General features: G+C 36.9%; 1 protein-coding gene across 1 annotated transcript in view; it reads left to right on the top strand.

Moving 5' to 3' along the window:
* The window catches only part of LOC135837665 (mediator of RNA polymerase II transcription subunit 16-like), a 32,036-nt gene extending 7,795 nt beyond the window's left edge, over nucleotides 1-24,241 (top strand). The window contains exon 3 of the mRNA XM_065353018.1: nucleotides 23,938-24,241. The gene's annotated coding sequence lies outside the window, so the exon portion shown is untranslated. The remainder of the gene's footprint in view (nucleotides 1-23,937) is intronic.
* Nucleotides 24,242-26,350: the final 2,109 nt, after the last annotated feature.

Genomic DNA, 26,350 nt, shown 5'->3' on the forward strand with positions numbered 1-26,350 from the left:
ACTCGAGTCTAAGGTAGTAAAATCATTTTATACTCGATTAACCGATAGAATATGTATCTTTAATCATGTTTCCGAGCAACAATAAATCATATTATCTTGTATGTATGCTTTTGATTGGTGATTGGAAATTATTTCTGTGAAAAGTGAGTAGTATGACTGAGACCTCTCCGATATATTGAGCTAACCTGGCGAGGCAAATATTCACTACCTTAGGGAATATTTCTAAACTTCAGTACGTAGGTAGAAATTCTGATAAAATCTATCTATCTCATTCACTCTTATTCTCACTATATCATATTGGCGCCTAACTTCCGCGTAATTCTCATGAAAATTGCAAAATTTTCAGTCCGACTTACTAAAAAACCCACCCTTAAAAATTCAAAATTTTCAAAATCGTCAAACTTTTCAATTTTTTTTAAATTTTGTCAAACTCGAATTCCAAATGGTTCTCCTAAAGAACACAATTCGAGTGAAAAAACCATAATTCCAAAATATTCAATGTCAAAAATTCTAGACTCTTTGACAGAATTTTTTTCTTAAAAAAAAAAAAAAAACATGATTTTCCAAGGTATGTTGCATGTCAAAATTGACTAATCACTTAGTCTGGCGCCTGACGTGGATGAACCTCTCTAGAAAAAATCATACATGCCACGTATCTTCGAAAACTCATAAAGTAAAAATTTAAATTTACCAAAAAATTAATTTTTGAACTTTCTTGAATCCAAAAAGCTCGAAAAAACGAGCATAATTCAAGCTAAAAATTACGTTTCGAATTAATCGAAATTATAACCTTCTAAAATTTTTGATTTTTTTTTGATTTTTTTTTCATTTTGATTTTTTTTTAAATTCCTATACCCCACTAAAAATTGCGCTTTTTGCCTCGAAGTCTCGTAGATAGATAGCTCATACTTTAGTGAGAAAAGTCTCAGTACATAAGGCTTACTAACACTATGTTAAAATAATGTAGTATATTTTTCATGTACATAAAATGAATTTTTTCAAACACTCTTTCGTGCATAAATTGCGAATAGGGGCACGAAAAAATTCTAAAATACTATTCGATTCATAATTCTTAGAAATACAAGTCCGAGTCAAAATAATTTAATTTTGTTAAAAAATTAAACTTACGTAAAATTTTGGCTTCGTAAAAAATTAATCTCTGACTTACATGATGGGTAGGGGATTGCAGCTATATTGTGCCAATCGAGAAAAAACTCCTCATGAGCAAGGTGTAAAACCTGACTAGCCTCAAGGGAGATAATTATCTCGAAAATCACGGTAGAATTGTGGTACCCTGGTTACTGTGTATTTTCAGAGCAAAATAAAATTTTGATAATACAAAAATTGCTAGTCTCTCACTTACGTGGTGAGTAGGGGATCGCAGCTATACTGTGCCAATTGAGAAAAAACTCCTTAATGAGCAAGGCAAAAGCCCGACTAGCCTCAAAGGAGATAATTATCTCAAGAATCACAGTAGAATTGTGCTACCTTATTCATCATGTACTTTTGGAAAATTCCAAAATATAAAATTCTGAAATATTTGACTCATGATCTGTACTCTCATGACCTTTCGTGAAAATCATTTTACTCACAGAGAATCATGGGACTCCCCGTGAGCGATTGGTAAGCTTGTCTCCTAAAGTGAGTAATTTATCATCATGAAAGTCCATGCTTAATACAGATCAGAGTTGGATAATTTAATCAATTTTCTTGTGGTATAGTTTGCAATAATATGGACTCTCATGAAAATCATTTAACTCACAGAGAATCATGGGACTCCCCGTGAGCGATTGGTAAGCTTGTCTCCTAAAGTGAGTTCTTTATCATCATGAGAATCTTTCGTTTTTCCTTCATTGGAAAAACTAGAAAATTGCCCACAAATACCGAATACATGAAATGCTTAAATTTTCACTAAATAATGTAAAAATTTGAAAAACGTCTATAAATTAGAACAAAAATAGAACAAATTTTTTCAAACACTCTCAAATGCAAAAATTTAGAATAGGAACTAGGAAAAAATTCTAATAATACCATTTTTGACTCGCGATTCTTAACAGTACAAGTCCGAATCGAAATAGTTTAATACTTTTAAAATCAGTTCAATTGCTTCTTAACCTAGCTAACCTCTTTGTGGTGTATTTTCGGACATTTCTGTGAAAATTACGAAGATGAAAATCTGAAAATACAACACAAACAAGGCAGAAATTCTTCCGAGGTTAAATTTGTTCCAAATGGAACAGATTACCCATCTGATGAATTCGGACCTAAAATCAGGGCAAAATTGCCGTTTTTTGTCAAAGTTCGAAGATGAAAATCGGACAATTTGACAGGAAAATGCAAAACTACCCTCAAAATGCAAAGCATAAAACTTTGATCTTTTTATGCTCATAATTAAAGTGTTCAAAATTCCGAAAACGAGTGTAGTTAGGTTGAGAAAAAATTCACTCAAACTCATTCCTCCCCTATGGAGCACAATGACAACTTGAGTGAGGCCACCCAGTTTCAAAATCATGAAAATGTCTCATTTTGATGAAAATTTTTTGGCCATTCTAATCTAGTTATTTTCTATGTACCTAGTAATATTTTAACAATTTGGTGCATGGGTAAAATAAGCAGTTCAGCTCATTTTATTCAAGTAGGTACCTAGGAACGAATTTATTTCTTGTTTTTACAGACGAAAATCTGTAGAAAGATGGAATAAATTCAGCCTGTAAATAGTTCATTGAATTTTCTCTTTGTAAAAATCTTTCTCAAGTTACCAGTGAGAAAATGATCAAATACCTATCAGGAATTGGGCCATTTGATCAAATTCCACACTGGTTACATTTCTCTATAAAAATGCATCTCTCTAACCACCCCATTTTGCATCTGTGTAAATTCAAAATCTCAAAAATCTAGTCCAAAAAAGATCGTTGCAAGACTTGAAATCTCCGATGAAAATTTCTTAAAACCATAAGATAAAAAATACCAAGTTTTCAGTTAGAAAAGAGCGCGATCTGTTTCCATATAAAAATCACCCCCATAGAGAATCTTCTTTGTATCCAGCTCATATAGCTGCACACACGTGCCATAGTCAAACAGGATGCCTATAAAAACATCCGAGCCGAAAGATTCCCACGAAATCATAGCGCCAGTAGATATGTAAATTAATTAACATACAAACAACTTGAGTATTTTGGTTAAATGCGTTGACATTTATTGCTTAGCAATAAAAACGTCACTTTCTGGTTACTTTATTACACCTATCTGCCGCATATACAAAATCGTCTCGGATACCTGAGAACGCCCAATTAGTAAAATAGAACTGCTTCCGTTTAATCACATTATTACACCTATTTGCTGCAGTGTAATAAAAATGTCACCATTTAATTTCTATCTCGTGACAAAGTAATTGGGTACAAGGCACATAGATGCTCAGCAACAAATACGTAAAAGACTACTGTATTAAGCATAGGTACATAAGGGCTTAGACTTTTATTTTGTCGCATGTAAAAACTAACAATAATAATAGCTCCCAATTAATTGATTAAACATGTTAATGTTTTTTGCTTTTCTGTGGTGGCCACATAGGAAACTGGAGAATATTAACACGCAATATTTCAATACTTAGCTTGACATTTTGACAGTTTTTTACAATTTATTACCAATCAATAGTTTCCTAACACTTTTATTGCTTAATCTTCTCATACTTTCGAGTATGGGAAAACAAAAATGTAAATAGTCACAATAGTTAAACGCTCCGATTAATTATCTATAATTCTTTAATTCAAGTCATTAATATGTCAGCTTTTAACAGTTTTTGACAATTTATTACCATTCAATAGTTTTCTGACGTAATTTTCTCATACTCTCGAGTGTGGGAAAACAAAAATGTAAATAATCACAGTAGCTAAATACTCCGATTAATTTTCTCAAAACTCATAAATTCAAGTCATTAATCTGTCAGCCTTATTGTTCTATGCTTATGCACAGGCTAACAACCCTTAAAATACTCCAAGTAATTTCCCAAAGTCATTAATTCTGTCAGTTTTATTTCGTTATTTACAAATAAGAACCAAATAAAAACGCTTATACTAACAATAGACAAATAGTTCAATTCATTGTTGTGCATTTAATTGACATTTTTCCCATACTTTTTGACAGATTTATCTATCCTGCAGTAAAGCAAACCCACATATTCACAATACTTTTATACCAATAAATTGCAGGTACCAGGCACTAATTGATAGGATTTCCGGCGAAAAATGTCACATTTTGGCAGTTTTATTGATTGAAAATAGAAAGGATCCAATGTAAAACAATGTGCCATATGAGCAAAAGCCATAAATTTGAACTTAAAATAGACTTTTATAACCCAGAAGCGGAGAAATCTAGCGTGAGAAAGCACCTAGAGCTCAATTCTCATCAAAATTCGTGGGAAAATTATTACAATGGAGTTCCCACCAAATCTCTACAATTTCCACCTCTCTTTTTGCCGAATTGAGTAGCCAAGCTCACTATATAAGCTCTTACCATCTGAGCATTTTCATTAGTTTCGATAGTACTTTTGCGCGCATCAGACCTCCGCATCAGACCTCCGTCTTGCACTTCGAGATTCTATGAACACTCCTCCAGCTTTGAATACACGCAGTAGGGTGAGTAAAAAATCTTCTAAATTTTTCGAATTTCGTAAACGTAATCGGAAATCGGGTTTAAATAGTATCAGTGAAATGGAACAAGAAAATAGCCACGGTTCTGTTCACTCCTTCTTTAGTGATCATTCTCAGGCAAACAAAGAGCCTGTATATGAGGATATGGACCAGCAAACGCCAAGTGACGAAGGGATAGGTACTCAACAGTACTCTCGCCCCTTTGAACCAGAGCTTTTTAAGGATACCACTAACGAAAACGTATACGCAATTTTTCTAAAAACTTGGGACTGGAATGAAGAAATTCAGTCTGAAGTAAAAAAGAATTTTGAAAAACAAAAAGATAAAATTGAAAATGCAACAAAGGTAGCATGCGAGGCAAAGGGAATTGGAATTTATGTCAACTCTAAGCTTTCTGATCTTGCGACCCAAGCTCATAATAACTTGAAAGAAGCCGGAGCATGGGTCGATGAGTTGAAAGAAAAATTAAGATCTACTCGCATTGCTCTGATTGAGACAAATTCTATGACAAAAGAGAACACTTCGGAACTGCAGAAAATTTCTGAGACAATTAACAAAATTTGTCAAGAAACTAAAAAACGTGACGAGGGTTGTGCTCATTTTGTCGAAGAAATCAATAACATCAAAGAAAAACTCCGACGTACTTCATTGGGTGGTGGTTCAAAATTCAAATCTCTCGCGATTGATGCTGGATCCATAAAAAATGCAGGAATTATATTCACAGACGATCAACTGCATTTTCCGCATGAATTTTTGGATGAATTTGATGCGTATTTTTCAGAAACAAATGCAGCTGAAAGGCACAAGATTTTGGCATTTAAGGGAGTGATTGATACGAAAACTCGCAAATCATTTCTCGAGACTGTACGAAACGTACAAAATTACCGCGAATTAAAAAATAAATTTCTGGACTTTTACTGGGATCGCAGAGCTCAGAATGAAGCAATGAAAGCTTGCAGATATGACTTTGCGTATGCGGAGGACCTTAAAGATATGGCGAATAAAATGGCCAGATGGGCCAAATCACTCCGAAACCATCGTCATAGAAGTGAGGACGAAATCATTGATATCCTCATAGGCAAAACCCCAGAAAGTCACCAACCCAGCCTAAGAGAAGAAGGACAGACAATGGACCAATTCTTAGAAAAATTGGCCAATTTATCAAAAATGCAACATGATCCAGAGAATGAAGTACCAATCATGTTTCGACGAAATTATAAACGTAAATTCAATGACCCTCCTGTACCCGCGCCTGCTAACAATCCGCGATACACGAACAAGGGCACACCATCAAATGAGCAATTACTGGCAATTTATAATCTAATCTCGCAGAAGGCGATTCCGAAAAATTTCAATGAAAACACCACGAACAATTACCAGCCTGCTCAAAATGAAAAATCACCTACGCGTTATCCCCCAAGTTCGTCGAATCTTCCTGCAACAACTTATCCCCCAAGGGATAAGCCAGAACAGAAAACTATACTTCAAAACCCGAATCAAGTGAAAAACCCGAATATGACTATGTCAAATCCAACATCCAAGCCATTTGGTATCGATAAAAATGGCAATTTGACAATAAACAGATTTAAACCGAAAATGCAATCTAACGCACCTGCAGCTGCCGTACAAGCAGTAGAATTTGATCAAGATTTGGATGAATATGTTGTAGACCAACCACCCCCAGACGATTTAACTGATCAGGTGGCAACATGCAACATGTTAAATACAATCTTTGCAGATGCGCCAGAAGAGTTAGATTTGCAAACAATTACGGCTGCCTTGCAATTAATGACGACCACGCCCTCTGACGAAGAGGAAAATTCTGCATCGGGAAACGAAAGCCACTAGGTAGCCAAGGGGCAACTCCTAGTGCCTTTAGAGCCCCCCCAGAATCAACTATAGAAAAATATACTTTCGTCGGCGATGGTTTAAGCCATTACATAAGGCGCGGCGAGACAACGTTATCAGACGATTTACCTGAATATTTACGTGACCAATTAGCACTTGAAGAATTACACCTTAGGCTGAAGAGAGCTAAGTTCCCTAAAAATTCACACTTTATAGTTTCTGCAGGACAATTGGAATTTAATTTTTCGCGTAAACCTTACCATGTCATTGAAACACAACTACACAGTATCATCGACTCACTACTCGACAAGGGTGCACAAAGCATAATTCTATTATTTCCTCTGATGAAACCACGTGTACCAGGAGAATTCGAAATAAAACTAGCACGTTATATTGACTTTAAGAACATATACGTACGTGTAGCCAACAATCCTAAAGTAAAATTCTTACGTACACCAGCTATGAGCTTTTTGGAAACAGAAATCATTCATAGCCAGGGCAAACAATACACCAGACCCAAAGTTGGTGCACGCAAAGAATTGTTGCCAATAGATCAGAAATTCCACTATGTCCCTTCACTAAAACGATATTTTCCTTCAATCACAGAGTACCATGATATCCGCAAAATACTTATTTCCGAAATAGCACGAATCGAATCATTCAAAGAAAGAATGGCGGCACTTCCTACTTATGCAGAAGTAGAATACCTGGGAAGTGACACCACCGAAACTACAACCACAATAGAAGCCCCAATCGGTCAAGTTTCAACGCTTAAAAATCCAAATTTACGCAATAGACTCAAACCAGAAAGAAAAATTAAAAACGCAATCCATAATCTCTTCAACGATCCTGCAATCCTATCAGATTCTCCTACAATTATGAGTTTGGGCGAGTTATTAGTCACAAAAATCAATGAACAACGATTTCATAAAATAGTCAACCAAAACTCAAAGAAAAAACAGAATATCAAGTTCATCGATGCGATAGATAACACTTCACTCAATAACGACGAGCCTGACCCAGCCACTTCTTCGCAACTGGTGACTCAAAAAACTAATGACCCGGCGTGTGTCGTACCAGTCATCATTGGTGCGAGAAAAGTTGCGTTACAGCTCGATACAGGGGCACTTCCTAATGTACTTTCTCGTTTAATGATCAAAACATTCCTGGAAGAGGCTCCAAATTGGATGAAGTTTATCAAACTCAAAAAACAAGTCCAACTTAGATTAGCTAACAATTCACTCATTCCATCTGCCAATTATATTGTTGAACTCAAAATGATACTTGGAAATGAAACGATAAAAGTGCCATTCTACATCATTGATGCACCTGGTCAGACATTTATTATGGGTAGAATTACAATGGACTATTTGAAAATGAAGTTGAATGTCCCTAAACGACTCATAAAATGTAGACCAGAATTTTGTGAAAAATTCACAATACCGTTCATGCACACTGATGAATTCCAAAGTGCATTGACGGTATTCTCGTTGGTGGCTAATGAACAAGAATATGAAACATTTTCCGAGGATATGTCAGATACCTACTATACCATCACTGAACAAGAAATTTTTGAAGAGCGTAGATTGGCTCAACGTACTTTTAAAGAGAATTTACGAGCTGATCTAAACATGGCTGTTGAAAATGGATCAATCACATTACAACAAGCGATCCGCGGGTTCGACAGACTACAGCATTTTGCCGATATTTTTGACCTCAACCCTGGTAGATACACTGGTGAACAGGTGAAATTCACGTTTCAAGAAGGAAATGAACACCTGAAACCATGGAGAGGAGAAAAATTTCGACCCAGTAAAAAATTATTGCCTGCCTTACGCAAAGCAATAAATAAAATGCTCGCTCTTGGCATAATTCAATATTCACACTCATGCTATATAAACACCTTAGCACCTGTAGTTAAGAAAAATGGAGATATTCGTTTATGTCTCGACGCCGATGAACTCAATAAATTCCTAGTCAATGTCTTAACTGAGCCAAATACGATCGCAAGTATGCTCTATGACAATGCTGGCGACAAGTTCTTCTGCACCCTTGATTTCACCGCAGGCTTTTGGCAGTTAATACTTGACCCAAAATCACGACAATTTACCGCATTCATAGTCGAAGGGCAAGTATACGAATTCATCAGCCTACCATATGGTTTGAAGATTTCATCAGGTGAATTTGTACTCATGATTAACCAAGTCATACCCAACGAAGACGGAATTACAAAATACGTCGACGACATAAAAATATCAGGAACAACTTTTGAGGAAACTATCAAAAGACTCGAAAAAGTTTTTCGATTAATTAGAGAGCACGGTTTGAAGCTAAATCCAACAAAGACTCAATTTTTCAGAAATTGCGCTGATCATCTTGGTTTTGTAATTTCCGATAAAGGAATTGGAAAACAAAGTGAAAAAATTAGAAAATTAGAGGAATTTGAAAAGAAACACACTAAACGAGGAAAATTCTCTCTATCCAAAAAGAACGATATCTTGGCTTTAGTTGGCAACACGGGCCTCTATAGGGACTTCATTCCTGAATATTCACAAATTGTAAATCCCATCTACCATCTTACGAAAGGTGACGTACCTGTTGAGTGGACAGAAAAACAACAAAGAGCCTTTGAGACCCTGAAAGCTGAATTCAAGAAGGATTTTAAACTACAACAAGCTCCAAAGGAAGGTGATCTGTTCTTAGACACTCAACTCTCTGATGACTCGATGAACGGAGTTCTATTTTATATGGTTGAGAATGACAAACGAATCATCATGTTCATCTCGATAGCATTTAAAGAGCATCAGAAAAACTTCACCTTGTTTGACCGAGAAATTATGTGTTTGGTAAAATGTGTTCAGAAACTCCAAATGTGGTTACATGGACGACGAGTCCATGTGAGATCGAACCTTTTACCAATTATCAATCGATTTAGAGAAATTGCTCAAACCCACCGAAAGGCGGCTCACTGGGTAACTGTGTTAAATTGCTACGACATTATCTATGATATGAACTTTTCTAACAAGACCCTTTACAAAATAAAGGCACCTGAGCTAGAAGTCCACAATGTTGAAATTCCAGATGACTCAGATCCAACAGAGCTGGAACCATTCGAACCTCAAACTGAGCCATCGGAACCTTATTCACAAGAATTTGAGACAGGAATTGCACCCTTGGAAGTCAAATTTCTTGCTGAAAACATTCCTGAACTTCATAAACGTCTCAGAAACATTTCATCATACCAACAGACAGATACAACGTGCAAAAAACTCATCGAAATTCTTGAGGAAAGTATCCCGGCAAACAATAAAAAGCAAAGAGATGCTCAGAAAAACAAACTTTCGAAATTTGAAATTTTCAAAAACGCCAAAGGGGAGAAAATTCTCATGAAAAAACTAGAAAATGGTTCAAAAGTACCATGCCTGCCTAATGAGCTTTTCTACGATACTGTTGACTACCTACATTGCGTATATGGCCATGTAGGATCTACCAAACTCGACGTAATATTTCGTAGAATATTTTATCACAACAATTCACTGGCGTATATTCGCGAAATAGGCAACGTATGCATTGTCTGTAAGGTCAATAAGAACTACGCAAACCATAAGACTATTGAATACGCTCAAATAGAAGCCTATGCCCTTGGAGATGTTCTATCTGTGGATTTGCTTGGACCCCTTCCTGCAATGAAAGATGAACCAAAATACCTCTTGGTCGCAAAAGATGTCTTTACAAACCGGACATGGTTAAGAACATTATATAACATCAAGAAAAAGTCAGTCTGTCAGCAAATGGCTACAATAATATTTGACATTGAAAGTCATAAAGTGAATATCAAGAAAATAATAACAGACAATGGCTCACAATTTATCTCTAGTTCTTGGTACAATTTACTCGAAGAACATCACATTCAAGCTGCTCACACCAGCGCATACAACCCACAATCTTCATCTGTGGAAAGGACGATGCGCTGGATTGGAGACAAATTACGAGTAAAAATCAATAAAAACCACAATCCATTACGTTCACATTGTGGATGGCAAGAATTAATCTCTGAAATTGAGGATGAATTAAACAATACACCAACATCATTTGGATTCAAACCCAATGAAGCCTGGGGCATCGCAGATGTTATTGGATTACAAATACCCCAGACAAGTGTAAAGTTCAACTTCAAGAAAGAACTCATCAAGATTCATGAAAAAATGATAAAACGCGAAATTCCATCTGTTTCGACTGAAAAATGTCTTGAGGAAACATTAAACCCCGACATAGACCTAATATTTGACACAGACGGTTACGTCCGTGTCACAGCGGACGGAGCCTGCTCAAAAAATGGTGACGCGAATGCAATTGCTGGAATAGGTATTTGTTTTGCGCCAGACTCAATTTTAAATATTTCTGAACGTATAACGAGCACTCAATACCCAATTTCGAACAACCTTGCGGAATTAATTGCAATTCGTACAGCATTGCAAGTACTTAAAGAAAATGAGATCACAAAAGTAAAATTATTGAGTGACTCGAACTACGCTATAAAAGCGCTCAACAATACCTGCTCATTATGGCAAACCAATAATTGGAAAAATTCGCGTAATAAACCAGTCCATCATGAACACCTATTTAAAGAAATTCTCGAACTTCGTAAGGAGTTTGAAAAAGTCGAATTTATTCATGTTTTTGCAAGAAAACATGAATTTACAAACATCATCGCTGACTCGTTGGCTAAAAAGGCTGTCTATACTATTGAACAAGACACTCTAAAAATCCAAGAAATGACCCACCGTCAACTGGTTGAGACTTTTATTCGAGAGAAAAGAAGGTTGAAGAAAATTGAAGAAGAATATGCCTTCAATAAAAGTCACCCAGATCCTACATTCTTCAAAAAGGGAGACTGGGTCTTAATGGCCAATCATAAACAATCATCTTTTGCCAAACAGACTTCTGGCAAACTATATGAAAAGAAAACTGGACCCTACATCGTTGTCCAAAGAAATGGCCATAACTGCTATCTTTTGGAACCAACCGATGAGGATGAAATCAACAGAGTAGCAAATATTCGCCAATTGACTCTTTTTATTACAAAAGAGAACTTAGAAAAATTGAGAAGCGAAGTTTGCTTCAAATCTAGCATTGATTCGCGCTCATTAGAGCAAAGAATCAAAGAATTTCTCACTGATTATCAAAACGAATCTGAAATCGACAGTGAAGATGATGAATTATACCTTGATTCAGATCACGAGGATGACACCGAAATTGTAATCAGTAGGAAAGATTTTCGAAAAGCATCTCAAGTGGTCCTACAAGAAGTAGCAAAATCAGCTCGTGAAAAACGTGCTGAGGCACGAAATAAACGACCTGAAAAGGCGCAAGCTACAACACACGCGTCTCAAAATTCAACCCTTTCTCAATCCCAACCTTCCACTTCAGGGGCACAGGACGGACCCCCTATTACGATAAAAAGAACGAGAGGCCGTCCACGTAAGAATAGGGCAACTGAATTGTCATCCCAAGAAACTATTTCAACCTTGGACGATAGCCAAGACAGTCAAGATAGCCAAGATTCTGACGATGAAATATTTTTGGATGCTCCTATGGCACCCCAAAATTCACCCGATAATGACCTTTCCAATGTTCAAAACCCATTGGATACTCCACCTGACTCTGCTATTCCAGAATCGCAACCTAGCGAAACTCTAAACGCTCCTAGGGCAGGGGCAAGTGCTCAAAGGCCTACATCTCTGCCAACTAGGACACGATCTGAGCGAGTTCTCGCTAAATTACGAACTAAACCCGCTACTCACTGGAAAAAACAGCTCGAGACAAAATTCCTAAATTACGTATCTGATAGCGATCAAGAGCCTATCGCTCGGTTCTTCGAAATGGTTCCTGATGAAAAATCAGATGATGAAGGAAACCCATCATGGAAAACTTAATGCCTTGCAAAAATTCAATACTCTATTGTTGCGAATTGGAAAATGTGCGAAAATTACCCTATCATATGTCCTGACACATTTTCTGATTGCAACAATAACCACATATTACTTCTATCACAACAGACATGCGACAAGCAAAGCATTAAGAATCAGAAAGTGTAGATATTTTCAAACCCCATAACCCCTTCTGTCACTCTACAGTGGTATGTATACTCGTATAGCTACAAAACTACGATCTAAATCGCTTGGAAGTACACTGAAAATACCTCATCATATGTCCTTGTGCATTTCCAAGCAATAATGCTCCGAGTAGTATAAACTCAAAAATACGCAACCCAAACTGTTTGGGAGTATACAGAAATTACCCCATCATATGTCCTTGCGTACTCCCAAGTAATCAGTATACAAAATTATCTTATCACATGTCCTCTTATATTCCCCAACAAATACATATCCCTTTTAATGTAACGCTTAGAATCACATTTGATTAATAATTCATTTTTTTTTTGTCTTCAGTGCATTTTATACACGTAAGCATTCTAAAATACAGACGAAGAACGATATGTCCAACTCGTAATTCGCACCCTTGGTAAAAATAGACACATAACAGGTAGACGAAACCGGAACCCCACTGTGCCATGTACGAATACAAACATCAACAACAAGTCTTCACATCCTAAGTTCGTTACTCCAGCGACACAGTAAGCAAGTGTGTCATTGACCCTGCTACATCTCGTCAACACAGAGCGTAGACACCCGCATATACCAGCTGGAGAAGAATGCGTAAACAAACCCGAATAAATACGTACACACATTGGTCCGATATTCGCCACCAGATGATTTGGGAAAGGAATACGCTTAACAAGTAACTTGCACACGATTCACGAGTATTCCCCATAGTCATTTTTTTTCCCCTACTCATGCAGTTATTTCCGTTTCATAAAAAGACAAATTCGAATACTCGTAAGTATACCTACCGAGATCTAGGTCTTGGCATAATACCTATAATTTTTCCCAAATTTATACACACATAGTACCATCAATCTGTATACTACGCCATCGTTCAGTACACTGAAAGATGCATTTTCACACACCATTCAAAAATCATCCTTTATCCAATTAAAAATCCTATACTCGTAATCGTAGGCATAATATATGTTTAATTAACACATTACTATGCGCATTTACAGTTCAACAACAGCAACAGCCCATACGTAAGAATACATATAACGTGTTTAATTTTTCTGTTATAGACAATAGTCAAACGACGAGATTTAAATATTATGCTACTGTAGGATGCAAAGCCACAAACCCCCCTAAGAAACCCGAAATAATCATCGATACATTGTGGATAATTAAATGGTTCCCAGCGCAACACAGAGGACTCAGTAAATGATGCGAGTTATGTGACAGTTATGGGCAACTAGAAACACTGCTGCTTACTACCTCATTAAGATACTACGTAAGGTACAAAATTCGAGCAAGGCCAGCAGCAATAGAAACAAAATAATTGCCGGCAATGCAAGTAATAAGCCTGCATTACTCCGACGATTCATAGCAATCTCTATGAATTCGCTACTCTGAAAAACTGAACTGTATGCAAATTTTCTCGACTCGTCTGGCGATTCATTTTAGTATAGTCAGCATTTTTTGAAAATTTCATTCATAAGTCCAGACGAAGTGCTACCACTTCTAGAGAGACCATTCGGTAACCAGTCTAAGGCCATAAACACGTCAACGTACGAGGACATAACTGTCATTCAAATCACTTATTTTTTTTTCTCTATCGCCTATTTGAGCATTTTATTTTTGATAATTACCTCGCCTTCTTATCGATTCTCACGCACAAGTGCTCATTACGGTCACATACACCTAAAATTTATGGACCCAGAGGTGGGAATAATTTTTTCAATCTAATCCGTATCAACTAAACAGTTGGTAAAATCAAAATAAAAGCGCTACCTTTTTTCGAATCGAACCTTATTATATGTAGTGCTGGGCTCCACGCAACATCTCTCAACTTAGCTGTGGTAAGTTTTCGACTTTGCTTTACCTATTCGTTTCCGAGTTTTGCTTTTCCAATACAACTTGATCTGGTTGACTTATATTTGAGTAAGTCAATTGGATCTTTTTTGCATCGATTTCGCGATTGATCATTTGTGTCTTTGTACCAAACTGCTGTGTTTGATTATTTTTCCAAATCCGTCTCAAAAATCTCGTTATTCAATTACAGACGTCGACAAAAGCCCCATTAGATCACTCTTCGATCGATTTTTCCCGATTTTTTGTTGGTCATCTTTCATTTCAATAGAATTTCCCTATTAATCGCAATTTTTTAGTGAAAAATGTCGATAACCATCTTCCAGATTTTCAAATGATTTCAATTTAATTCGTCTAGAATATTCCCCAAAATTTAGTCAATTTTTTGGAGATAACTTCCCTAACTTTTTTCGATTTTATCATCATTTCAATTTCCCCTCGCGATTATGTCGTACTGCGAGATAATCTGTGACCAATGCAAGCTATCCTTGGCCTTGCCAGGACCATTTGCAAGAGCCATTCATGACGATATCTACATAACGGCGTGTCGTCACCTTTTTCATTTTGGGTGCCTATACCGATTGTATATACACTCCACCATGAGAACAGAACAAGGTGCACCATGTGTCCCATGTCCCCATCCGTCATGTAACCAATTGATCCTAGGATCCGATTCTTTCTTTGTTGACCAATCTCTACGAATATTCGAAGTGCTCAATACCGACTCTAAAGTCCAGTCTCTAGTGAATCAACTAGCATTACAACGAGATTACGTTACACGTATTGAGATGGTATTGGTCAATGACAATATTACCCTAACAAGTCAGGTGGAAGATTATCGAAAGGAATACGCCAAATTGACGACGCAGTATAATAGGCTCCTAGATCATCAGATAGGAAACCTATTCGCAAATCTACGTCCGAGAATGAATTCATCTACCGAGTCCCAACCTTCCTCCTCTCAAATGGAACCCGTCTTGCCACAACCTTCGATTTCCAACTCAGGATCTCCTTCACCCTCGTGGCGACGAGTCCAACAATCATCACGATCCGCCTTTGCGAAACCACAAAATCTTTCTTGTGGCTCTGCACCAGTTCAAAGACCGGAGCCTGTAGAGACCCCGATCCCAACGATTATCAATCCTCAAAATCAAAATATCCAAAATAACCCAGTGACCCAGCCCATAATATCGCAACTCGATTGCATAAATATGAACGAGCCGATTCCATCAACCTCGTCTGACAGCTCTAGGGCTCCAGACTCCGAAGTTGGCAATATTTCAGACCACGTAGCTGCTACGAGGTTAAGATCAAAAATTCCCCCGCCAAAACCGAAAAAGGGCACATCTGCGGACAAAAACCTTTTTCGTAAAAATTATAAAGCACGGTTCGGCTCCGATTCAGCCGAGTTAAAACCCTTTTATCCCATTAATTCCTACCCGCACGGCTTTACTGCCGCGGGATATGAAATTTTGGAAGATACATACAACGTCGCATTTTTCGCATACAATATCTTAATCATGGGGGATGGACACGCCAACGGTATTGCAAAATACCTAGGTGTGTCTAAACCCTATGAAAACCTGATTGATAATAAAATGTACCGTAGAGACATGCTGGCGTCCGGACTGCTCTCATACCTCGGGACGTTTAAAGAACTTCCAAAGAGAATAATGATTTCAATTGGAAATTTTGATGTGGAACGAAACACGTCATATGAACACTTCTTTTATGCATTCCAAGCAATCTGTCTGTTGTTGAAAAAATTACAAGTTCAACAACTCATAATCCTCCCCCTCATACCACATGAGGATATCAACCAAACGACTTTCTCAGAAATCAACCGAGCCCTAAATTTTGATTGGGAACGGACCCTCGGAGGAAGGGTTTTCCACACCTCAGATATATTCGAAGAACTCCACAGAAACAGGGCTGGAATGGACCGAAAAGGTCCCTTCTACCCATCTAACTTATATGCCAATATAATCCCGACAATGCGAGACAAATTCATCCCTGAGGTATTACGAAAGCAAACAATAATCCTAAATCCTAGGCCCCCTACACCTGACGTAGATATTTCGTCAGAATACACTCCTCAATTACTACCACTTGATTTAAAAATCCCTAGGATTTGCTTGACCCCTGTAAGGATAGCTCCCCGTTCAACCACCAATCCTTCCACACCCTCAACCTCTTCTCACCCAAATACGACAAAGGCAGTAGCAGTACAAAGCACACAAACTTCCTCCGACGTAAACAGTAATCTCGGAAAGATGGGTAAACTGCGTCGCCTAGAACGTCGAAAAAATGACGATAACGACAGCTCAGTTCGACATGTACGCCGACGCACCGATCGAATCGTGCGTATGGTAGAAGCAGCCATAGAACAGGCAGAACGAGTCAGCTTGCCGTCAATTAATTTGTCACGCGAGCGCGCGACACTGCTTTATTCTGATTCTAGATACTCCAATAACGATCAACGGGTACCATCGCAAGATGAAGAGATAAGTGACACGGAAGCCGATGAATAAAAACGACTACCTTAGCCGAAACCAGTAGAGCTCTGGATCACTGGAAGTGCCTAATAAAAGTGAAATTGAATCTTCCCTGTACATAATTAATCATTTATTTTTTTAATCTAACCCTAGAGTTAAGTATAAAAATAAAGCATGACTAACTTTTCAGACCCCCATCTATACACAAGATACAATAAGTAAGTATTTTTCGAAAAACACACTAATAGTTTGTTTCCCCACAGAATTATTATGACTCAACAAAAACGCAGTCCTGAGTAATGATCCGTATTAAATGACGATGTCGAGAGATTTCATAACTCGAAAAGCTGAGATTCGTTGATAATAATACTGTTGGCGACTAAACGACCACATCTTCCCATCACAAAATATCCGTAATTCTTCAACAATTAATTTTTTACAAATCCACATTATTCAATAGTTCAGATTTTGTATTCTACACTCATATATGTTATATGCATCTCTATTCAATTTTTGCATCAATAGTTCTACTCTTATGCACGTATTGTTTTTTCATGCTATGTATAGATATTACTCACTTAAAATTAAGCAAAATTCTAGAATTAAGCAAAATTTTTTTTTGATACTATTACGCAATCTTTTCAGACCATTTTTTACATTCAGTCTCCTTTTTCAATAATACTAGAACCATATTTTTCTGCACTTATTTTTATGCAATACATTATGCTCTTAAAATTAGATAAAAATTTTAGAATTACGCAAAATTTTAGAATTAAGCTAAATTCTTTGAAACTGTATGCATTCTCTAGAGAATAGGAAGGTAAGACTACAACACATTCGCAAACTTTTGAACTTTTTCAATTTTTCTTCCATTTTGATGGGGGTATGAATTCAAAAATGGGGAAACAAAAACTTAAAAGCTGCGATATGACCACTATAAAAAATAAAAGAAGCTGGCTTTTCGTAATTATCATATTCGCAAGAACGTTTATTAAATTTATAGGCCAAATTAACATAATGCTACTTGATGACCAAGAACCACTCTCGTTGGCAGAGTACATACTTCGCGTATCTATTCCATCTAAATTGATAAGGAAAATCTTCGCATCGAACCCATTAGGAAACATTTGGCTACAAAAAACAGAAGGGCCGTTTTAAAACTCAAAAATTTTAGAATTTTCCTACTATTCTCATAAAAAACATTACCATTTTCGATCCTGTTGATTGACACTGCGGTCTCTGATCATCAAGCAATTGGTGTCTTTGATTGCGGGGAAAAAAGTCAATGGCATTTTTATTCAAAATTCCCACCCTCCGACCCATCTTGTGAAAACCTGTCACCTCAAAATAGTCTGCAGATCAACGCAGCAAAGTACGGAGGGGCAGGGGTGGCGCATCCTCCCTTGTTTGGAAGGGAGGGGAGAGCGGGGTACGGCATATTTTTCCTCTTATTTTTTGTGATCCGTGCTTCCCCCCGTGACCTGCTGTAAAGGGGTCAACCCCCGGAAGGGCATATGATATGAGGAAATATGCCTTCATCACGTAAGGGATGATTAATAAAAGCATCGCCGTAGTGATGAGTATAAGAAACATCGCCGTAGCGAGGATTAAAATAACAACTCCCAAAGACTGCGCAAGTCTGGTAATGTGAGAACTTCTTCTAATACATTTTGATGACAATTCAATGTCATCAATAGCCGCGCATCGAACGATGCACCTACGACTATAAATTGAGCAACACAGCCACGAGCCGAACTAGTTGCAGTTGTTGTATTTTCGGGCAAGTTGCATTCCCAATTAAGCTGCATCTCCTACTCGGTGGTCGCAAGACTACCGAGTAGTTACATCTAACATGATTTGAATTTAATTAGATCTCGTATTCGGCGAACGCGCGAGCCGGTTCTTGGTCTCAAAGTGTATTTATGTAAGTTAGAAGCGGATGAGTTCCCTCTACAAGGACACTCATCTCCTATTTCCTCCGATCTCGCCCACTTCTATAGTGGTTAATATTATTTCGCTTCGTGATTAAAATTATCGATCGTAATTCTTCACGTTCTCTATTGGGTATGTTTCCCATCCTGCCGGCCATCGGAACATACTTCTCGTCTGGAAAAGCACCCTCAGTAAAAACAACCAACCCCTGCCGACCATGTCTAGTATTAGGGACATACCGAAGAGGCAGGAAATATGGACAGTTTGTGAACCTGGTGAGAAAGTCACCTGCATTAATAACACATTTTCTAGGAAATGTGTACAGTTTCAATGGGTAAGCAATTACCACCCTCATTATCTATTAACGAATATTAATTATTACATAATATGCCAACTCGAGTCTAAGGTAGTAAAATCATTTTATACTCGATTAACCGATAGAATATGTATCTTTAATCATGTTTCCGAGCAACAATAAATCATATTATCTTGTATGTATGCTTTTGATTGGTGATTGGAAATTATTTCTGTGAAAAGTGAGTAGTATGACTGAGACCTCTCCGATATATTGAGCTAACCTGGCGAGGCAAATATTCACTACCTTAGGGAATATTTCTAAACTTCAGTACGTAGGTAGAAATTCTGATAAAATCTATCTATCTCATTCACTCTTAATCTCACTATATCAACCTTGACAGCGTTTACTGTTTCGTCATCAAATTCGACAATTTTTGATTTTTTCCATTTTAATGGGTAGGTGGTAGGACTGGTAGGTATTACATATTTTTCAAAATTTCCTTGCGTCAACTTCTCAAGTCGTACCTCGACTGTGCTATCAATTTTTCTCGTAGCAATTTAAATACTCGCTTATCAGCGATACAAAATCACACCCGGATAAGCCCCCATTCATCCGAACATAATTTCTCCAAAAACCGCGAAAAAAGAAACAGACCATCTTCTCGCCTCGTCGTAAAATCATCCCTCAGATCGGATTAAATTTAGGTATCTATCTTAACCACCTACCTACAACCTACTACAAAGTACCAACTACCAACCAGCGCGATTTAAATAGTTGGTTCTTTTTCTAAATTACACACGAACGGAACGAATCCCGTGATTGGTGGGTAATGGGTAAATTAGACTATCGTCGACTGTGCGAATACTCATTTTTACTACGTTTAATTTGCGACCTCTGTCTGGCAGTCGTTTAACTTATTTTTTTTGTCGGTTTTATACTGGAAACGCGCGGTAATTAAACTTGGTCGGATGGCAGATATACTAATTCTTGTATAAAACCTGGAGAAATCTACTGCACTACATCGCCGCCGCCGCCGCCACTGCCAACGAAAGGGGGAGTCGTAGTAGTCGGTGTTTACGATAATGCATGCTATAAGGTACTCGCAGCTACACCTTTCAAAGGAGGCTGCGATCGAGTACCAAGTAGAAGGGTGGAAAAAAGAAGACGAGCACGAGCATGGAGGGTGAGACTGTATAGTACAGTGTACACGCAATCACACTAGCGAGAGGATTATCTTAATGTTAATTGCCGTGTACGTCCTCTTTTCTTTACCCTGCCACCGCTTGTTAGAGCTTTTTCTTTTTATCTTCTTTATTTATAACCGCTACCCTACTGAAAAAAAAAACACCCCGGCGCTTTTTGTATACTTAAAAAACGAGCGAAATTAGTTTGCTGGTTTGCGACTACGACTGCGACTGCTTTCGCAACACGAGTACGAAAAACTTAATATTGCCTAATTTATTCAGACCGAATTAAAATCAACTCCTCGTTTCAAACTAATAAACTCTTCGCTGTTTATCGCTACTGACGACCGACCCCTTTCTTTCCTTCCTCAGCCTTGGTGTACTCTATTCGGATACGATTAGTTTTGTTTTCGGTGGGTCTACAGGTTTTCCTTTTTTGCCCATTTTTTAGCTGGAAATTTTATACACAGTACCCCTTGAGATTTCTGGGCGACAGTTTAGGCTCTAATGTAGCCTAATTACAAACAATGTTTATGGTCGTGGGTCACTGTTGAAAATTCTCTATGTGCAGCATTCGCATTCACTTAGCTGAAATTACTGCTAGGAAAAGTGCTTGTATTGTGTTGAAAGGTATTTTGAGGATTTACAAAAAGGAAGAATTGAACGATTTCTGAGGAAATGGATTCGAACAAGTGTTTCGTTGTGTGAGAGTGGCGGTAATTGTGAAAAAATGATAATTATGTGCACTTTTAAATTATAATATGGTGAAGGCGATGATAAATAGCAAGTCTAATGAATGGTGGAGCGGTGTTCATTGTGGAGAAAGAGCAATATTATATTATTATGATTTTGGAAATGAAATGGTGAAGGTGATGAAAAATAACGTTTTTTACTCAAATATACTGCAAAAGAATTGTTCTAATAAGACCTTACGAAATGTATTTTTTTTTTCAATCATTTTTTGCAATTATTTTGAAAATTCACTGATTGTACATATAAGTTTGGAAATTTTGCCCCTCCCCCCTCTTTTAGTAATTCCTTGGGTTAAATTTTAAAGTTGTACGTGATTTCAAGTCGGCTAAGAACAATTACTAGATTGGAATAGAAAAAAATTCGAAAAATGGAGTCCATAAAATAAGATAATTCGACTCACCTTGTTACCGAAATCAAAAATGTATGAAAAATTTCGGTTTTTGTAATTCGATTGATGTCCAGTATCAGGTATATTAATCTCAAATTAGCCCTCCTCATTTTTTTGACCCTAAGAAGATACCGTTGGTATTCTCAATTGGTAGTTCTTCTTTGGTTTTGGTTCGTGGAGGGAGGGGGGGAGGTTATTCGAAAGTTATTGAATTTTTTTTTCGAAAAATTCTGCATTTTTACCTCAAGAATTTTTCAGTTTAGTTTCCTGTCTTTTTATTTGAAATATGTAAGTGCTGATAATTTTTTTCTTTGAAGAATGTGATGATTTCTCTGTTTTTGAATTTTTTATAATTCTGCCGAAATTTTACGTGGATTAAAGGAATGAATAAGGGGGGTATTATTTAAATTAGAAAATTTTTGATGAAGAAAGACAAGGATTATGAGTTCGAAAATACAATTTTGTAAATTTCGTAGACACCTTGAGGGATTATAATTGAAGAGAATCATCTTAAGGCTTACTGAAATCTGCAATAATCCACAAATCTGTCGATTCCTGCTCATTTTTTATGTAAATGTGAAGAAAATGCTGATATTTTTCTATTGGTGGGGGGTTCAAAAACCTCAAAAAAAAAAATCAAAATTGAAAACAACATCATAATTATGACGTATCTTCTTGTAATATTTTTGATCTTCTTAATCCAAATTTTCTCTCAGAGTCAGAGTCAGATTTTTTGATGTGACCTTCTCAGCCTCTCTTTCTCCTCCTCACAAAATTGTAGTTGAAATTTTGACATTTTTCAATCATTTTTTTTTCGATTCGAGGGGAGAATTTTCAAGTGAAACGGTCGATTTTCTCCAAAGAAAAGAACAATGGGCATAAAAAGAGGAAATGTTGCTCTAGTCTAGATGTAATTTATTGTTGAACTTGATTTATGGGCATTTTTGGGAAAAGATTTTCGTAAAAAGATGCTGAATTTATCGATTCATTATGAGCGAACTTTTCATGGCGTACCTTTGAAGCAGGCTCTTAGTTAGGATTTTTTCGCCCATGACAAGAAAAACCATCCATTGAGTCCGAGCAGCTCATCGAGTATTCATCCGATTTTGAAAACATCAATGATTTCAAAATACCTAAATTCTGTGGCTGAAAATTGAAATTTCTATTGTGGATAGTTCTGTATTTGCCCCCTCTCCCTCTCAATTTATCAAAAATGCTGACGGACGTTCCTAAATAGGGCCAAACTCAATTCTGTGATTGAAAAATTAAATTTCCCATAAGCAGACTTTAAACGTATTTTGATACTTAAAAGACCTCCTTTCAATTTTTTTTCGAGATTTTTTCGATTTTTTTTCTAGGAAGAATTCGTAATTTTATCAGGATGGCTTACAGGCCTTCCTGTTTTTCTCGTCCTGTTCTTTCTACATTAATTATCCTACTTTTTGCTTGTGCAGTCTGCTACTTACCTGTTTTTCGAAAAATTCTCGTTCTTTTGCCTAAATGTCCGCAAAGTTCTATTTTTTTGTCAGAATTTTCGAAAAATGTTGCTTTACAGTTCATTTTTTTTTCAAAATTTTGATCTTTTTCATATTTTTGTTTCTCTTTTAAGGACGAGGAACATTTCAACTTGAATAAATTTTTAGCACCTTTCTTCCCCTCCCCCCTCCAAAAAAAACTTCAAACATTTGAAGAAATTGTATAATTTTTGAAGTAATTCTCTGCTAAAACTCCTGCTTTTTTGCCGAAATTTCAAAAAAATCTTTTTGTTTCTCATTTTTTAAATCAAACTTGAAAATTTCCCATTCATTGTCTTCTTTTTTCTAAATTTTTCGATTCTTCTTATTTTCTGTGCATAGTTCTCTCTTTTGAAAATCTGAAAGTTCTGACTCGAATCAATCATGATCCGATTTCTCCCCCTCCGCACCATTCTCCCCAAATTGAAACATTTGAAAAACTTTCCTGTTGAAATTCCCAAAAATTCCAAAAACCTGATTTTTCCTGTTTTCCTCCTTTGTTAAACTTTAAAATTTTTCATTTCATCTCTTTTCTCAAATGTTCATTTTTTAAATAATTTTATAAATTTCAACGTTTCTCTCCCTGCTTCCACCCAAGGGCAAAGGTCTTCGCCAATCTAGGCGACACTCTAACCTCCCTCATGCTATATGAGAGCTTGCTATTAAGCAGTTGATTGAATATCACGTACTTACCTATAAGCTAGTTTTTGTGTTTTCGATTAGTAGGTAATCACGAAGTTTTTGTGATGCTATTCCCTTTCATTTTTTAGTTTAGTTGCACGAGCTTGGCTTTACAAATAAGAGTATTTTAACACACTGTATTGGTTGATGGCTTAATTTCATGGCGAATATTGCTATCGTAATCGATTAATTTACAAGGATACGTGTTTTATCCTCCAGATTTCAAAGATGCTGGTCAGTGGTCACCAAAGGCAAGTTCGCTCATGATTCCAAGGATCTTCGGATCTTCCTGGCTGGGTTCATTCGTTGATTATTGGGGCTTCCACAACGATGGTTCATATTTTCATCAATGTGTTAAATGGATGATCGCATTGGATTTGGAAGGATTTTGATTTTTTGTTTGTTTTTCTTTTTTTTTACCCAGGTATATAAATATTTTGAAAATAGATCTCACGAGTCACGAGTGAATTTTTAGCGTAAGATGTATTCATTCGTTTATTAAAATAATCATGTTTTGTTGCAAGAGTTTTACGTTAATCATTTCGCCTTCGTCGTCTAATAATCTTCATGGAGAGTCCTTTTTGCATATTGAAAAAAAAGAGGGGTATTAAGTGAGCGATGGCTTGAATTCAATTTGTTTTCAAATGTCACTATCTAATTTTTGAAATTTATCCGCTGAATTGAAGCATGTGTTTCCAAAACGCACTAATTGTAAGCCCAAAAAAATATTGATAAGAAATTCATGGTACTTAGTACAATTTGGAAACGTAGAAATGCCCCAAATTGGCTCATTTTTTGATATGTTGTAGCCAAGACCCTTGGGCACAACATATCAAAAAATCAGCCAGTTTGGACCGCAACTTTATGCTAGATGGCCTTGCAACCTCAGAATCTTTGAAAATGGACTTAGTGCGTTTTGGAAACACATGCTTCAATTGTTGTTTATGTAATTTTATTTTCATTGCTTGTTGGCGATGATGGATAACGAAATCACGAGTCAGGCATCATTTTTTTTTAAAGAGCTCGATAAGGTTTTTCTCTCTCGTCACGCCGTATCAAAAAAAAAAAAACTTTAATTAATAATTATCAATGTTTACTTTAAAAAGTTGCTGCTCCTCGCCGATTTGAATTGAAATGCGATCTCATCTCGTACAAATAATCTTACTTATACTTCTGTTGTTTTGTCTACGATGAATTTTTGCAATCTTATCTATCGGCAAATTACCTTCAATACACAATACAATGTTTCACTAAGGTCCCAGCTCGAATCCGTAGATAAGTATCTTTGGACAAATACTATGTAATTGATTAATTTGTAAAATATTTGACAGAATCGACATTTTATTTCCAAGAATAAAAAGCAGAAACTCAACCGAGTCCGTATTATCGGTTTGGGTAATCTTTGTACAATTTTCGTTGATACTAGTAATTTGTTGAGAGAAAATATCGTCTTGATCTGTTTTCTTTAATGAGACCGTAGGTAGTAGGTACATTCAATTAGTCGAGTATTCTACTAGTTCGATGAACGTTGATGCTTTCGTGGTTGTGAAACGTTATAAGCTGATTGGAAATTTCGCGTGTTCGTATAACTGTAAAAATGTCAAGTGTTCCCGTCGCAGATTGGGAAAAAAATTTGAAAATTTCCGAAGATGAATCCGCGTCGATTAGTAATAAAAACGCGAAACGTATTTTGGAATTTTTGCGCCAAGGTGTGAAAAGAATTAACTGGACCGGATTTCACAATGTCATATTAATCTTTGGCAATACCGGATCGGGTAAAACTACCTTGGCTCGTTTTTTGGCCGGCGATAACCGTGATCTTGAATCGTACAAAGTTGGAAAAGCATTACCCGAGTACGCAATTCGCGATATCGATAACACCATCAGCGTCGATTCCACCATCATATCCAAGACTACGTATCCTCATATCTACATCGACGAAGAAAACAACGTTGTTTACATCGATTTTGCTGGATTTGAAGATACTGGTCGAGACGAAACTTTTGACTTGGCAGCTGCGTGTTTCATAAAACAGGTGTTGGAAAAAGCTACCCGAGTGAAAATCATATTGACGGCTAATCATTCGTCTCTTCGGAAATCAGTCAGTAGAACCGATTTTCCTCTGTTGCTAGAACACATGAGCGATTTGCTCAAAAATGTCGATAATTAACTGTATAGTGTAGCGCTAATCGCTACCAAAGTTGATCCTTCTCCGTTTCCGGACAGCGCGATAATCGAAAGTGTAGCCGAGTTCTTGAACGAGGTGAGGGATTCGATAGAAATGATGCGAAATTCAGATCGAATGTATTCGTCTGGATCAAAACGAGAAGAGAACGAGGAATTCTGTCGAAACTCTATCTTGCTGGTAAACTCTTTATTGGAAAAAAATGACGACGACGAGTACCGAAGGTTGGGAATTTTTAAACGTCCTATAGTTGCAGGACCTGTGATCCAAATTCAGGCGATGCAAGAAAATAAATCGACTCTGAAAACGATGCTAACAAACTTGAAATATGTGCGAGTGAATGCAGCGGATATCGGGTACCCGGTCTCTTTTAAGTCAAAGTACATCGCCAGAGAGGTAGCCGATGAAATTAACGACAACGTCAAGCATAAATTAATCGAACTAAAA

The sequence above is a fragment of the Planococcus citri genome, chromosome 2 (genome assembly GCF_950023065.1).
Source record: "Planococcus citri chromosome 2, ihPlaCitr1.1, whole genome shotgun sequence".
NCBI lineage: Eukaryota > Metazoa > Arthropoda > Insecta > Hemiptera > Pseudococcidae > Planococcus > Planococcus citri.